The following is a 17,574-nucleotide window of genomic DNA, read 5'->3' as shown; positions in this document are numbered from 1 at the left end:
GAGAATAATACATGAATGAATGCTTCATTTCAGAGAATAAATAATAAAAGTAATAAGTAACAGAATGTGTGACCATTAAATATCTGAATGTGAATAAATGTTGATATTATGCAGTAAAAAGAGAATGTTATTACTAAATGTATGTTTAATTTACATGTTGTACATTAACATTAGGTAACACATAGGTGAATGTCCTGCAATGTAATAATGAGTGTTATTTTCAGCAAGGTACTTGTGTTGTACTTTGATGTACTCCTACTTCCAAGTGACTTTGTCAAGTACTAGTAAAGGAAGAGATGATGCAGTACTTGAAGTCTTTACTTTTGTCCTGAGATGAAGATCAACTTCATGAAGACACCTTATCAATGTCAACATGACCAAAGTAGGAAGAAAGAAGGAAGGGGGCGGAGCCTCTTTCATTTTCTGATGTTTAGTTGGCCACTTGTCCAGGGTGTATCCCGCCTTCCGCCCGATTGTAGCTGAGATAGGCACCAGCGCCCCCCGCGACCCCAAAGGGAATAAGCGGTAGGAAATGGATGGATGAATGAAGTTCCTGGTCAAAGCTGTTATACATTATATGCCTTGAGCTCTTACTTTGAAGGCCCTGAGAGCGGAAGTGGTGACACGATGAGTGCAGCGGAGATGTTTATATATGTCGCCTATACTGTATAAAAGTACAAAATAACAAACACCGAGGGAGGCTCCAGTTTTACACGAGGACCACTTTATTTACTTTCTTTCAAAAACCTCCGCTCCACTCAACCTCTCACCACTTCCGCTCTCAGTGACTTCAAAATAAGAGCGCGAGGCAAATACTGTATAACAGCTTATAACAGGAACTTAACATCACAAAGGGGCAAGCCCATAAAATAGGTTGCATTATTTTGTGGTTTTATACAGTATAGGCGACATATATAAACCATCGGTTAAATTTTTTTGTTGTTGTTTTGTGTGTTGTGATGCTCTGTATTTTGGGGGGACAGGTTAATATGTTTTTGTTTTAACTGCCTGTGTTGTTTTTGCACTTATCCTGTTATTTGTGTTGAAACGAGGACGTTTCTTTTTGTAGGAGGGGAGGTATGTAACCTATTTTTATGGGCTTGCCTCTTTGTTATGTTAAGTTCCTGTTAGAAGCTCTTCTACAGTATATGCCTTGGAGTCTTATTTTGAAGGCCCGAGGAGCGGAAGTGGTGACAGGTTGAGTGGAGCGGAGGTTTTTGAAAGAAAGTAAATAAAGTGGTCCTAAATAAAGTGTAAAACTGCAGCCTCCCTCTTTGTTATTTTGTACTTTTATACAGTATAGGCGACATATATAAACTCTCGCTTTCAATAACAAAGACGCAGGCTCTAGTTTTACACGAGGACCACTTTATTTCAAACTTTTTTTTTAAATGTTTATTTACAAATTTCAACAATAACAAACAGATGAGAAACAATAATCAAAATGGTTCAAAAACAGTATAAAACATTACAAAAAATTATAAAAACAGTCCAAACAGCGCCAGGAGATTGTAAATTCAAAGTAACAAAATTAGAATACAAAAAAATATATATATATAATAACCAAGTGCAAATTAATTAAGCCATAGGCTAATTCAGATTCATTAAATAACTTAAATTTGGAACACAGTGTCATCGTTTTCAACTTTATTTCAAACCTTTTTTTTTTATGTTTATTTATAAATTTCCACAATTACAAACAGTAAGTCCAACAACAATATAAAACATTACAAAACATTATAAAAACAGTCCAAACAGCGCCAGGGCGTTGTAAATTCAAAATAACAAAAATAGAATACAAAGAAATGAATACATAATAAACAAAGTACAAAGCCATAGGCTCATTCAGATTCATTAAATAACTTAAATTTGGAACACAGCATCATCGTTTTTAACTTTATTTCAAACCTGTCTCTGCCTGCGTCACACAAGTGACGTCACTGTTGGAGAGCCATATAGCACACCGTGATTGGTGGATTCCTTCAGCTCCGCCCACAACGCTGTCAAGCACCATTCATATCAAACTCTCACTAACATTCAACTTTCATATTAGCGTGGGAGCCGCAAAATAAGATCTCACGTGTCTGAGACCCTGGTCTAATATATATATAGATGTGTCAGAAGTGCTACTGACACTTTGATCATGTTTGCTTTTCCTGTCTTTCAAATCACTTCCTGTCCTGCTGCTCTTATTTTCTCACTGTTTCCTGTTTGCTCTCTGTCTTTTGTGGCACCTTTACTCTCTGCTCCGTGTCTGCACACCTGTTCCTCGTTTAATTAGTTGTATTTAGTTCCACCTGAGTCCCTCCTTCACTGCTTCATCATTATTCTTTTTTGACGGATGTGGATCGGACGGGTTTTATTCGCAGTGAGTAATACTTTGCTCTTTTACACTGGCGTTCTATTGTTTGTCTTCATGCTTCTACCGTGTGCTTTATTGCTGATTTAAAGTTGTGTTTGTGTTGCTGTGACAGTTTGCTCTTTTACACTGGCGTTCTATTGTTTGTCTTGATGCTTCTACTGTGTGCTTTATTGCTGCTTGAAAATTGTTTGATTCGCGCTGCACGTGCACATGTGTTAGGAACACAACATGTAGAAACACACATTTAGTGACAAACATGCACATGTGTTAGGAACACAACATGTAGAAACACACATTTAGTGACAAACATGCACATGTGTTAGGAACACAACATGTAGAAACACACATTTAGTGACAAACATGCACATGTGTTAGGAACACAACATGTAGAAACACACATTTAGTGACAAACATGCACATGTTAGGAACACAACATGTAGAAACACACATTTAGTGACAAACATGCACATGTTAGGAACACAACATGTAGAAACACACATTTAGTGACAAACATGCACATGTGTTAGGAACACAACATGTAGAAACACACATTTAGTGACAAACATGCACATGTTAGGAACACAACATGTAGAAACACACATTTAGTGACAAACATGCACATGTGTTAGGAACACAACATGTAGAAACACACATTTAGTGACAAACATGCACATGTGTTAGGAACACAACATGTAGAAACACACATTTAGTGACAAACATGCACATGTGTTAGGAACACAACATGTAGAAACACACATTTAGTGACAAACATGCACATGTGTTAGGAACACAACATGTAGAAACACACATTTAGTGACAAACATGCACATGTTAGGAACACAACATGTAGAAACACACATTTAGTGACAAACATGCACATGTGTTAGGAACACAACATGTAGAAACACACATTTAGTGACAAACATGCACATGTTAGGAACACAACATGTAGAAACACACATTTAGTGACAAACATGCACATATGTTAGGAACACAACATGTAGAAACACACATTTAGTGACAAACATGCACATGTGTTAGGAACACAACATGTAGAAACACACATTTAGTGACAAACATGCACATGTGTTAGGAACACAACATGTAGAAACACACATTTAGTGACAAACATGCACATGTGTTAGGAACACAACATGTAGAAACACACATTTAGTGACAAACATGCACATGTGTTCGGAACACAACATGTAGAAACACACATTTAGTGACAAACATGCACATGTTAGGAACACAACATGTAGAAACACACATTTAGTGACAAACATGCACATATGTTAGGAACACAACATGTAGAAACACACATTTAGTGACAAACATGCACATGTGTTAGGAACACAACATGTAGAAACACACATTTAGTGACAAACATGCACATGTGTTAGGAACACAACATGTAGAAACACACATTTAGTGACAAACATGCACATGTGTTAGGAACACATGTAGAAACACACATTTAGTGACAAACATGCACATGTGTTAGGAACACAACATGTAGAAACACACATTTAGTGACAAACATGCACATGTGTTAGGAACACATGTAGAAACACACATTTAGTGACAAACATGCACATGTGTTAGGAACACAACATGTAGAAACACACATTTAGTGACAAACATGCACATGTGTTAGGAACACAACATGTAGAAACACACATTTAGTGACAAACATGCACATGTGTTAGGAACACAACATGTAGAAACACACATTTAGTGACAAACATGCACATGTGTTAGGAACACATGTAGAAACACACATTTAGTGACAAACATGCACATGTGTTAGGAACACAACATGTAGAAACACACATTTAGTGACAAACATGCACATGTGTTAGGAACACAACATGTAGAAACACACATTTAGTGACAAACATGCACATGTGTTAGGAACACAACATGTAGAAACACACATTTAGTGACAAACATGCACGTGTGTTAGGAACACAACATGTAGAAACACACATTTAGTGACAAACATGCACATGTTAGGAACACAACATGTAGAAACAAGACACATTTAGTTGCTGACAAGCTGTCAGTCACCATGGCTCTCAACTGCTGGCTAAGAGAGTCAAGGTGTGCCTGAGTGTTTGCTACAGGTGAACACACCTGCCCTCACTGATTAGTGTTTGCTACAGGTGAACACACCTGCCCTCACTGATTTGGTCCAACTATGGTTGTCAAAAGCTGGGTGTTTAGAAGGACATTTCATAGTTGGGATCTCCAAGCTCAAAAGTACGCTGTGAATACTTTTACACTTGTGATGCTTTGTTTAAGGTGTATTTACATAAAGTTGTCAGCTCTCCATGCATCACCAAACATCTGCAGAGATGTTGGTGCTGGCTTTCTTCTTGTTGTTGTTGTTCACCTTTGACATTTTGGGGTTTAAATAAATGTTAAAGTGTTAAACTGCATGTTTTGCCGTCCTTGGTTTGAAAGTCCAGTTTACAATGCTTACATGACCTTCACCCAAGGCGGGGTGTGATAGTTGCTGCTTTTTGGTGTGTGTGTGTGGGCTTTATAGATTTCGATATTTATTAGTAGGGGTGTGGAAAAAAAATCAATTTGAATTAGAATCACGATTTTCATATTGTGCAATTCAGAATCAATTCTCATTTTAAGAAAAATCTACTAAAAAAAGAAAAAAAATTTTTTTTTAAATTAATCAACCCAACAAACCACTACACAGCAATACCATAACAATGCAATCCAATTCCAAAGCTGAGCCAGCAACACTCAGAACTGCAATAAACAGAACAATTGAGAGGAGACACAAACACCACACAGAACAAAACAAAAGTAGTGAAACGAAAATGATTAACAGTATCAATATTATGATTTCAGCATAGCAGTGATTAAAAATCCCTCATTGACATTATCATTAGACATTTATAAAAATAATAAAAAAGAACAAAAGTGTCACAGTGGCTTACACTTGCATGGCATCTCATACGCTGGACAACACACTGTGTCCAATGTTTTCACAAAGATAAAATAAGTCATATTTTTGGTACGTTTAACAGTTCAAACAAATTTACATTATTGCAATCAGTTGATAAAACATTGTCCTTTACAATTATAAAAGCTTTTTTAAAAAATCTACTACTCTGCTAGCATGTCAGCAGACTGGGGTAGATCCTGCTGAAATCTATGTATTGAATGAATACACAATCCTTTTCAATTGGAAAAATATTGTTGTGAATTGAGAATCGAATTATAATCGAATTGCGACCCTAAGAATCGATATCGAATCGTGGGACACCCAAAGATTCGCAGCCCTATTTATTAGTATATGTCCTATACAAAGTCAATGTTTTTTTGGTTTATTTTGTGGACTGCGTGGTTGGTAGAGTGACCGTGCCAGCAACCTGTGGATTCTTCCAATCCACTTTATTTACCGTATATAGCACATTTAAACAAAATGTTTCCAAAGTGCGGCACAACAATATTAAAAACATTCAAATACTATCTTAAGCTCCACCAATGACTAAATAAAAATAAAAATGAATAATAATAAATATATACATAGAATAGAATGTACTTTATTGATCCTTGGGGGAAATTCAACACCACAGTTCGCTCACAATGATATATATATATATATATATATAATATTATTATCATCATAGTTTGTGAGCGAACTGTGGTGTTGAATATCCCCCAAGGATCAATAAAGTACATTCTATTCTATGTATATATTTTCCCACTAAAGGAATAAATGTTTTGCTATGTCCTCATTTTCAATACAATGCAACTGTAAAAAATGTTCATAACATTGGAGGCTAGCAATTTGTGTTTTGTGGTAGTGTGCTTACAATTATGCTTCATAAAACTTTCTGAATTGTAAACTTAAAGGATTATATTTTTTGACCACACAACTCACGTAGTGTTAAAAGCCAAAGAATAAAAATGGGTCTTAAGACGAGACTTAAAACACTCCACATCGGGAGCAGTTTGAGTATGGAGGGCCACAGTGTTCCACAGCTTAGGGCTGACCACAGAGAAGGTCCTGTCTCCCCTAGTTTTAATTCCTGGTTCAATTCCCACCTTCTATTGACCTCGTCCTGTACGTTGTGTCCTTGAGCAAGACGCTTCACTCTTGTTCCTGACGGTCGTCGACAAGGCTAATGTTGGTTTGGCGTTGGTAGCCTGAGGCCAATGTTCAAGTACCAATAATTGTCACACACTAGGTGTGGCAAAATTATCTGCATTTGACTCCTCACCCTGGATCACTTCCTGGGAGGTGAGGGGAGCAGTGAGCAGCAGTGGTGGCTGAGCTCGGGAATACATTTGGGTGATTAAACCCCCAATTACAAGCCTTGATTCTGAGTGCCAAGCAGGGGAGTAATGGCTCCCATTTTTATAGTCTTTGGTATGACTCAGGCGGGGTTTGAACTCAAAACCTACCCATCTCAGGGCGGACTAATTGGTTTGGCGTTGGTCGTGTGCGACGCCAATGTTTATGTATGTTGCGTTTTATGCTCTTTTACAGGCCTGACATGTATGTATTGTTTATGCTCTTTTACAGGCCTGACATGTATGTATTTATGCTCGTATACAGGCCCGGCATGTATGTATTGTTTATGCTCTTTTACAGGCCTGACATGTATGTATTTATGCTCTTATACAGGCCCGGCATGTATGTCTTATTCATGGTCATTTACAGGCGCGGCATGTATGTATTGTTTATGGTCATTTACAGTCCCCGGCATGTATGAATGTGTGTATTGTTTATGCTCATTTACATGCTTGACATGTATTGTTGATGCTCATTGACAGGCTTGACATGTTTGTATGTCATGTCAAGCATGTCAATAAGCATTAACAACACATACATGCATGTGGAGTCTGTCAATGAGCATTAACAATACATACATGCATACATGTGGTGCATGTCAATGAGCATTTATAATACATACGTGTGGAGCATGTCAATGAGCATTTATAATACATATGTGTGGAGCATGTCAATGAGCATTTATAATACATACGTGTGGAGCATGTCAATGAGCAATTATAATACATACGTGTGGAGCATGTCAATGAGCAATTATAATACATACGTGTGGTGCATGTCAATGAGCATTTATAATACATGTGTGGAGCATGTCAATGAGCATTTATAATACATATGTGTGGAGCATGTCAATGAGCATTTATAATACATACGTGTGGAGCATGTCAATGAGCAATTATAATACATACGTGTGGTGCATGTCAATGAGCATTTATAATACATACGTGTGGTGCATGTCAATGAGCATTTATAATACATACGTGTGGAGCCTGTCAATGAGTATTAACAATACATAGGCTCCATATGTATATGTTTTGGAGTGTTTATTTTTGTCCTGAGATAAAGATACATTTCATGAAGGCATCTTGTGAATGTCAACATAGATAGATAGTACTTTATTGATTCCTTCAGGAAAATTAAAATTCCAGCAGCAGTGTACAGAGTTGAGATCAATTTAAATAAAAGTAAATAATGGGGGTTTAAATGGAAACACAATAGAGAAATATTAAAATAAGAATAAAAAATAAAAAGCAACAATGGGGGGGGAAAAAAAAAATATATATATATATATATATATATATATATAACAGTAAAATAAGAATATAACAAGACAAAGTAGGCAGTAGTGACCATGTTATGAAAACGTAATGCACATGACCAAAGTAGGGTTAGAGAAAGAAAGAAGGGTGGGCGTAGCATTTTCATTTTGTGATGTTAAGTTGGTCCTGTGATGAGGTGGTGACTTGTCCAGGGTGTACACCGCCTTCCGGCCTGATTGTAGCTGAGATAGGTATCCGTGACCCCAAAGGAAATAAGTGGTAGGAAATGGATGGATGGATGGATGAATGAAGGTGGGGCTGAGTGTTGGCTACAGGTGAACACACCTGCCCTCACTGATTTGGCCCTACTATGGTTGTCAAAAGCTGGGTGTTGGGACATTTCAAAGTTGTGATCTCCAAGCTGAAAAGTACGCTGTGAATATTTTTGCACTTGTGATGCTTTATGTAAGATGTATTTACAAAAGGTTCTTAGCTCTCCATGCATCACCAAACATCTGCAGAGATGTTGGTGCTGGCTTTCTTGTTGTTGTTCACCTTTTGACATTTTGGGGTTTAAATAAATGTTGTGCCATCCTTGGTTTGAAAGTCTTGTTTACAATAGTTATATTACCTTCACCCGAGGCGGGGGGGGGTGATAGTTGCTGCTTTGTGTGTGTGGCCGGCCAATGTTGGATGTATTGTGTATCTGGGGAAATAAGAGGTTGGCATCACTAACATAGCCCTGTGCTGGTTTACGTCCTCCATCAACAACGGAACCTTCTCTGTGAACAGAGCTAAACATTCCTCCCGCTGTGCCACCTTCACCTGAGGGGTCCCTAGGGCTCAATACTGGGTTCCATCCTGTTCTCCATCTACATGCTCTCCCTCAGCCAAGTCATTCATCGCCATAAAATTTCCTTTCATTTCTACACTGATGATACTAAATCTATCTTCCACTCAAGACAGACGATCCCTCTGGACTGGACCATTTGAAGGACTGCTTGCAGGACATAAAAGAGTGGATGTCAAAATTTCCTGCAGCTCAATGACAGAGTGAAATTCTTCTGTTCGGGAACTCCAACCCCCCAACTGTGCACAATAGCCAAGATCAAGTCTGTCCTCTCCCCCAGTGACTTAGAGGGTCGTGTTCATGCTCATCTTCTGCAGACTGGACTAATGGAATGCCCTCTATGCTGGGGTCACTGACAAGACCATATATAGCATGCAGTTGGTACAAAATGCTGGTGACAGGCACAAAAATGAGGGAACACATTTCTCCCATCCTCTCCTCCCTTCACTGGCTCCTGGTGAAGCACAGAGTGAAATTTAAGATCCTTACGTATGTCTTCAAAGCGCTCCGTGGTCTTGCCCCAGCTTACATCAAACATCTCCTGGACCAACCTATCAGCTCCAGGCTTGGTCGTTGCCTCAGATCTGACAACCAGATGACCTTGAAGGTCCCACAGTCAAACCTAGTGACAAAGAGAGACTGTGCATTTTCAATGATGGTACCTGGCCTATGGAATAAGCTCCCCCTGAAAGTCAAGTCCGCCACCACTCTGGACACTTTTAGAGCACAGCTTAAAACTCACCTCTTTGCCGCAAATGACTTGATTTGTGTTCATGTGTCTTAAATGTTTGTTCTAAATTCCTTTCCGTCCCTGTTTTTTTTTTTGTTTCTCCACTCAGGCTGCACCCCAGGCTGATGTAATGGTTCCTTGTGTGGGTGCAATAATTGAAAATAACTAAACTTTTTTTGTTTCTTCAAGGTCAATTTTGTGGAGTCTGGTCTACAATACAAAGTCTATGTATATTTTCTTTTTTTTTAATCTTTTTTTTTTTATCTTCAAGGTCAATTTTGGGGGCCTAGTCATCTACAATACAACGTCAAAATGTATTTCATTTGTCATGGTTTTTGCTATCTACAAGGTCAATTTTAAGGAGTCTGTTCATCTACAGTGCAAGGTAAATTTGTATTTTGTCATGGTTTTTAACTACAAGGTCAGTATGTATTTAACTTGTGTCACTGTTTTTGTGTCCTCATGGTTTTTGTTAACTACAAGGTCAATTTTGGGGGGGAAGGGGAGTCTGACGAATAAAATACATATTTACCTTGTATTGTAGATGACCAGACTCTCCTTCCCCCCCAAAAAATTGACCTTGCAAGGTCAACAAAAACCATGAGGACACAAAATACATATTGACCTTGTATTGTAGATATCGAAAACAATGACACAAAACCCCCCACAAATTGACCTTGTAGTCAACAAAAACTTTGACGAATAAAATACATATTGACCAAAGTTTATAACTACAAGGTCAATTTGTGGGGGTTTTTGTCATTGTTTTTGTTTCCTCATGGTTTTTGATATTTACAATACAAGGTAAATGTATTTTTTGTAATGGTTTTTATCTTAGAAGTCAATTTTGTGGGGTCTAGTCATCTACAATACAGGGTCAGTATGTATTTAACCTGTGTCATGGTTTTTAACTACAAGGTCAGTATGTATTTAACCTGTGTCACTGTGTTTCCTCATGGTTTGTGATATCTACAATACAAGGTCAATATGTATTTCATTTGTCATGGTTTTTGTTATCTACAAGGTCAATTTTGGGGGGGAAGGGGAGTCTGACGAATAAAATACATATTTACCTTGTATTGTAGATGACCAGACTCCCCTTCCCCCCCAAAATTGACCTTGTAGTTAACAAAAACCATGAGGACACAAATAAAATACATATTGACCTTGTATTGTAGATATCAAAAACAATGGCTCAAAACCCCCCACAAATTAACCTTGTAGTCAACAAAAACTTTGACGAATAAAATACATTTTTACCTCGTATTGTAGATGACCAAAGTTTTTATTGACTACAAGGTCAATTTGTGGGGGGTTTTGTGTCATTGTTTTTGTTTCCTCATGGTTTTTGATATCTACAATACAAGGTAAATGTATTTTTTTTGTAATGGTTTTTATCTTCAAAGTGAATTTGTGGGGTCTAGTCATCTACAATACAGGGTCAGTATGTATTTAACCTGTGTCACTGTTTTTGTTTCCTCATGGTTTGTGATATCTACAATACAAGGTCAATATGTATTTCATTTGTCAAGGTTTTTGTTATCTACAAGGTCAATTTTAAGGAGTCTCATCATCAACAATACAAGGTAAATTTGTATTTTAACTACACGGTCAGTCTGTATATTGTGTCATTGTTTTTGTTTCCTCGTGGTTTTTGATATCTACAATACAAGGTCAATGTATATTTTATGTGTCATGGTTTCTATTAACGTCAATTTTGGGGGGTGTCTGGTCATCTATAATACAAGGTCAATATGTTTTGTTTTTTTTTGTCATGGTTTTTAACTTCAAGGTCAATTTTGTGGGGTTTGGTCATCTGCAATACAAGGTCAATATGTAATTTGTCATGTTTTTTGTTATCTACAAGGTCAATTTTAAAGAGTCTGATCATCTACAATACAAGGTAAATTTGTATTTTTTGTTCTCATGGTTTTTGTTACTACAAAGTTGGTATGTATTTTGGGCCTTTTTTTTGTTTCCTCATGGTTTTTGATATCTACAATCCAAGGTTAATATGTATTTCATTTGTCATGGTTTTTATCTATTAGATCAAGTTTAAAAAGTCAGGTCATCTACAATACAAGGTAAAAATTTGTATTTTATTTGTCCTCATGGTTTTTGTTACTACAAGGTCGGTATGTATTTTGGGCCTTTTTTTTTTGTTTGTTTCCTCATGGTTTTTGATATCTCCAATACAAGGTTAATATGTATTTTATTTGTCATGGTTTTTGTTATTAGGTCAATTTTAAGAAGTCAGGTCGTCTACAATACAAGGTAAATTTGTATTAGTGTCCATTGATTTTGTCTACAAGGTCAATTTGGGGGGTTTTGGTCATATACAATAAAAGGTCAGTATGTATTTAATTTGTTTTTGTTTCCTCATGTTTTTTGATATCTACAATACAAGGTCAATGTATATTTTATGTGTCATGGTTTCTATTAACGTCAATTTTGGGGGGTGTCTGGTCATCTATAATACAAGGCCAATATGTTTTGTTTTTTTTGTCATGGTTTTTAACTTCAAGGTCAATTTTGTGGGGTTTGGTCATCTGCAATACAAGGTCAATATGTAATTTGTCATGTTTTTTGTTATCTACAAGGTCAATTTTAAAGAGTCTGATCATCTACAATACAAGGTAAATTTGTATTTTTTGTTCTCATGGTTTTTGTTACTACAAAGTTGGTATGTATTTTGGGCCTTTTTTTTGTTTCCTCATGGTTTTTGATATCTACAATCCAAGGTTAATATGTATTTCATTTGTCATGGTTTTTATCTATTAGATCAAGTTTAAAAAGTCAGGTCATCTACAATACAAGGTAAAAATTTGTATTTTATTTGTCCTCATGGTTTTTGTTACTACAAGGTCGGTATGTATTTTGGGCCTTTTTTTTTTTTTGTTTCCTCATGGTTTTTGATATCTCCAATACAAGGTTAATATGTATTTTATTTGTCATGGTTTTTGTTATTAGGTCAATTTTAAGAAGTCAGGTCGTCTACAATACAAGGTAAATTTGTATTAGTGTCCATTGATTTTGTCTACAAGGTCAATTTGGGGGGTTTTGGTCATATACAATAAAAGGTCAGTATGTATTTAATTTGTTTTTGTTTCCTCATGTTTTTGATATCTACGTCTATGTATTTTGTGTCGTCATGGTTTCTATTAACTACAAGGTCAATTTTGGGGGTCTGATCATCTACAATCAAAGTTCGATTTGTATTTAAATAGTGTCCTTTTTTTTATCTTAAAGGTCACTTTTGCGGGTCTGGTCATCTACAATACAAGGTCAATATGTATTTTAATTTGTTTTTAATCTTCAGGGTCAATTTAATTTTGGGGGTTTGATCATCTACAATACAAGGTCAATATGTATTTCCTTTTTGTTATCTAGAAGGTCAATTTTAAGGACTCTGGTCTTCTACAATACAAGGTAAATATGTATATTTGTGTCCTGGTTTTTAATAACTACTGGGGAAATTTTGGGGGGTTTGGTTATCTACAATACAGGTTGGTATGTAATTTGTGTCTTCATTGTTTTTGTTAATGTTTTTTGTTATCTACAATACAAGGTCAGTATGTATTTTGTGTCATGGTTTTTGTTATCTACAAGGTCAATTTTAGGAGTCTCGTCATCGACAATACATGGTAAATATGTATTGTGTCATTATGATTTTTGATATCTACAAGGTCAATTTTATGGGTCTCGTCATCGACAATACATGGTAAATATGTATTTAATTTGTGTCATGGTTTTTGATACCTACAAGGTCAATTTTAAGGGTCTTGTCATCGACAATACATGGTAAATATGTATTTAATTTGTGTCATGGTTTTTGATACCTACAAGGTCAATTTTAAGGGTCTTGTCATTGACAATACATGGTAAATATGTATTTAATTTGTGCCATCATGGTTTTTGATATCTACAAGGTCAATTTTAAGGGTCTTGTCATCAACAATGTATGGTAAATATGTATTTAATTTGTGTCATGGTTTTTGATATCTACAAGGTCAATTTTAAGGGTTTCGTCATCGACAATACCTGGTAAATATGTATTTGTGTCCTCATGGTTTTTGATACCTACAAGGTCAATTTTAGGGGTCTTGTCATTGACAATACATGGTAAATATGTATTTAATTTGTGTCCTCGTGGTTTTTGATATCTACAAGGTCAATTTTGGGGGTCTTGTCATCGACAATACATGGTAAATATGTATTTAATTTGTGTCATGGTTTTTATCTACAAGGTCAATTTTAGGGGTCTCGTCATCGACAATACATGGTAAATATGTATTTAATTTGTGTCACCATGGTTTTTGATATCTACAAGGTCAATTTTAGGGGTCTTGTCGACAATACATGGTAAATATGTATTTAATTTGTCATGGTTTTTGATATCTACAAGGTCAATTTCAGGGGTCTTGTCATTGACAATACGTGGTAAATATGTATTTAATTTGTGTCATCATGGTTTTTGATATCTACAAGGTCAATTTTAGGGGTCTTGTCATCGACAATACATGGTAAATATGTATTTAATTTGTGTCACCATGGTTTTTGATATCTACAAGGTCAATTTTAGGGGTCTTGTCATTGACAATACATGGTAAATATGTATTTAATTTGTGTCATGGTTTTTGATATCTACAAGGTCAATTTTGGGGTCTGGTTATCTACAATACAAAGTCAATATGTATTTAATTTGTGTCCTCATGGTGTTTGTTTCCTCAGTTTTTGATATCGATAAGGTCAAAATTGGATTATTCCGCTATGCAATGCAAAACTCTTACTTAATGTTATCCATGTATTCATTCATGTGACTCATTTCTCATTCTTACACCCTGCAGCGCTACAACAGTACACAAGTCTTACACAATGTGTTATGGGTCACGTTCCTGCTTCTCCTCCTGCTGTGCGGACTGAGTGCATGGCGGAGCACATCAACAGGTGTTCCCTCTCCGCTGCGGGTGTGCCTCTGCAAGAGATCTGCAATCAACACACCTGCCGGTGATGAGCAACCAGCCTTCATAAGCCAGCGCGTCTTAAGATCCGGTGCCAGAACGTAGTTTCTCCTACCAGTACAGTAAGCCAACACATCTCCAGCCTTCTCGCTCCCTGTGTTCCCTTCCTGTCGAGTTGACGGTCTTTTGTGTTGTGTCGTCCTCCAGCTTCCTCGTCGTCTACCTGGACCCACTTTGGATTCCCTCTTGCCTCCCTGGACCAAGACCTCGCTCCTGCCCTCTGACGTCCAAGCCTTTTTCTTCTTTTGGACTTCCACCTCTATCTCAACACGCACACTCAACACCCTCTGGTGACCACGCTCAGATAATACTTACACATAGTCACACTCCATCTCTTTAAGGTAATCACACACTGCACTCACATACTGAGTTGTCAATAAACACGCTGGCAGCTAACATCATCGTCTCTCTGCAGTCTTCTTTTCCCGCTGTTCTGTCACACAATCTTACTTATTTTGTCATTCATTTGTTCATCCACGTTATCATTCTTACACCATGCACCGCAACAACACTATAGTATAGGTGTAATATGATCAAACTTTCTTGTTAAAAGTATAGCAGCTGCATTTTGTACCAACTAATAATTTAATGCTAGACAAAAGGAGGCCTGAAAAAAATAGATAAGAGTAATGTAGAGAGATGTAAATAACGGATTAATAATGATCTCAGCGTCTCTAGTGGACAAAATAGGGACATATTTCAGCGAGATTACGGAGGTGAAAGAAGGCTGTTTTACACTCCTAATGTGACTGAAACGAAAGAGTTGTGTTGAAGATAATATCCAGATTCTTTATCGAGTAGCTTTGTGTAATTGTTTGGTTGTCAAACTGTTATGGTGGTGTTATTAAATGGGTGTGGAATTGTTTGTCAAAAGTTACAGTGGTGTTAAGTGGGTGTGGAATTGTATGGTTGTCAAATGTTATGGTGGTATTAGATGTTTGGTTGTCAAATGTTATGGTGGTATCAGATGTTTGGTTGTCAAATGTTATGGTGGTATTAGATGTTTGGTTGTCAAATGTTATGGTGGTATTAGATGTTTGGTTGTCAAATGTTATGGTGGTATTAGATGTTTGGTTGTCAAATGTTATGGTGGTATTAGATGTTTGGTTGTCAAATGTTATGGTGGTATCAGATGTTTGGTTGTCAAATGTTATGGTGGCATCAGATGTTTGGTTGTCAAATGTTATGGTGGCATCAGATGTTTGGTTGTCAAATGTTATGGTGGCATTAGATGTTTGGTTGTCAAATGTTATGGTGGTATTAGATGTTTGGTTGTCAAATGTTATGGTGGTATCAGATGTTTGGTTGTCAAATGTCATGGTGGTATTAAATGTTTGGTTGTCAAATGTTATGGTGGTATTAGATGTTTGGTTGTCAAATGTTTTGGTGGTATTAGATGTTTGGTTGTCAAATGTTATGGTGGTATCAGATGTTTGGTTGTCCAATGTTATGGTGGTATCAGATGTTTGGTTGTCAAATGTTATGGTGGTATTAGATGTTTGGTTGTCAAATGTTATGGTGGTATTAGATGTTTGGTTGTCAAATGTTATGGTGGTATTAGATGTTTGGTTGTCAAATGTTATGGTGGTATCAGATGTTTGGTTGTCAAATGTTATGGTGGTATTAGATGTTTGGTTGTCAAATGTTATGGTGGTATCAGATGTTTGGTTGTCAAATGTTATGGTGGTATTAGATGTTTGGTTGTCCAATGTTATGGTGGTATCAGATGTTTGGTTGTCAAATGTTATGGTGGTATTAGATGTTTGGTTGTCCAATGTTATGGTGGTATCAGATGTTTGGTTGTCAAATGTTATGGTGGTATTAAATGTTTGGTTGTCAAATGTTATGGTGGTATTAGATGTTTGGTTGTCAAATGTTATGGTGGTATCAGATGTTTGGTTGTCAAATGTTATGGTGGTATCAGATGTTTGGTTGTCAAATGTTATGGTGGTATCAGATGTTTGGTTGTCAAATTTCACAGTGGTCTTATTAAATGGGTGTGGAATTATTTGGTTGTCACATGTTACGGTGGTGGTATTAAATGGGTGTGGAATTGTATGTCAAGTTACAGTGGTGTTATCAAATGGGTGTGTAATTTGTCAAAAGTTACGGTGGTGTTAAGTGGGTGTGGAATTGTTTGGTTGTCAAATGTTATGGTGGTATTAGATGTTTGGTTGTCAAATGTTATGGTGGTATTAGATGTTTGGTTGTCAAATGTTATGGTGGTATTAGATGTTTGGTTGTCAAATGTTATGGTGGTATTAGATGTTTGGTTGTCAAATGTTATGGTGGTATTAAATGTTTGGTTGTCAAATGTTATGGTGGTATTAGATGTTTGGTTGTCAAATGTTATGGTGGTATTAGATGTTTGGTTGTCAAATGTTATGGTGGTATTAGATGTTTGGTTGTCAAATGTTATGGTGGTATTAGATGTTTGGTTGTCAAATGTTATGGTGGTATCAGATGTTTGGTTGTCAAATGTTATGGTGGTATATGATGTTTGGTTGTCAAATGTTATGGTGGTATTAGATGTTTGGTTGTCAAATGTTATGGTGGTATTAGATGTTTGGTTGTCAAATGTTATGGTGGTATTAGATGTTTGGTTGTCAAATGTTATGGTGGTATTAGATGTTTGGTTGTCAAATGTTATGGTGGTATTAAATGTTTGGTTGTCAAATGTTATGGTGGTATTAGATGTTTGGTTGTCAAATGTTATGGTGGTATTAGATGTTTGGTTGTCAAATGTTATGGTGGTATTAGATGTTTGGTTGTCAAATGTTATGGTGGTATTAGATGTTTGGTTGTCAAATGTTATAGTGGTATTAGATGTTTGGTTGTCAAATGTTATGGTGGTATTAGATGTTTGGTTGTCAAATGTTATGGTGGTATCAGATGTTTGGTTGTCAAATGTCACAGTGGTCTTATTAAATGGGTGTGGAATTATTTGGTTGTCACATGTTACGTTGGTGTTTATTAAATGGGTGTGGAATTGTTTGTCAAAAGTTATGGTGGTGGTATTAAATGAGTG

At 36.5% G+C, this 17,574-nt stretch overlaps 1 long non-coding RNA gene across 1 annotated transcript; it reads left to right on the top strand.

The window, feature by feature from the left end:
• Window positions 1-2,208: 2,208 nt before the first annotated feature.
• Window positions 2,209-14,942, top strand: LOC133543410 (uncharacterized). The gene is made up of 3 exons (XR_009804372.1): window positions 2,209-2,368; window positions 14,373-14,608; window positions 14,694-14,942. It is a non-coding gene; the product is annotated as an uncharacterized LOC133543410 (long non-coding RNA).
• The last annotated feature ends 2,632 nt before the right edge of the window (window positions 14,943-17,574 follow it).

Source organism: Nerophis ophidion, linkage group LG26 (genome assembly GCF_033978795.1).
Source record: "Nerophis ophidion isolate RoL-2023_Sa linkage group LG26, RoL_Noph_v1.0, whole genome shotgun sequence".
NCBI classification, from domain to species: domain Eukaryota; kingdom Metazoa; phylum Chordata; class Actinopteri; order Syngnathiformes; family Syngnathidae; genus Nerophis; species Nerophis ophidion.
The sequence above is the reverse complement of the archived record's forward strand: the minus strand, read 5'-3'. Positions and strand labels throughout refer to the sequence as shown.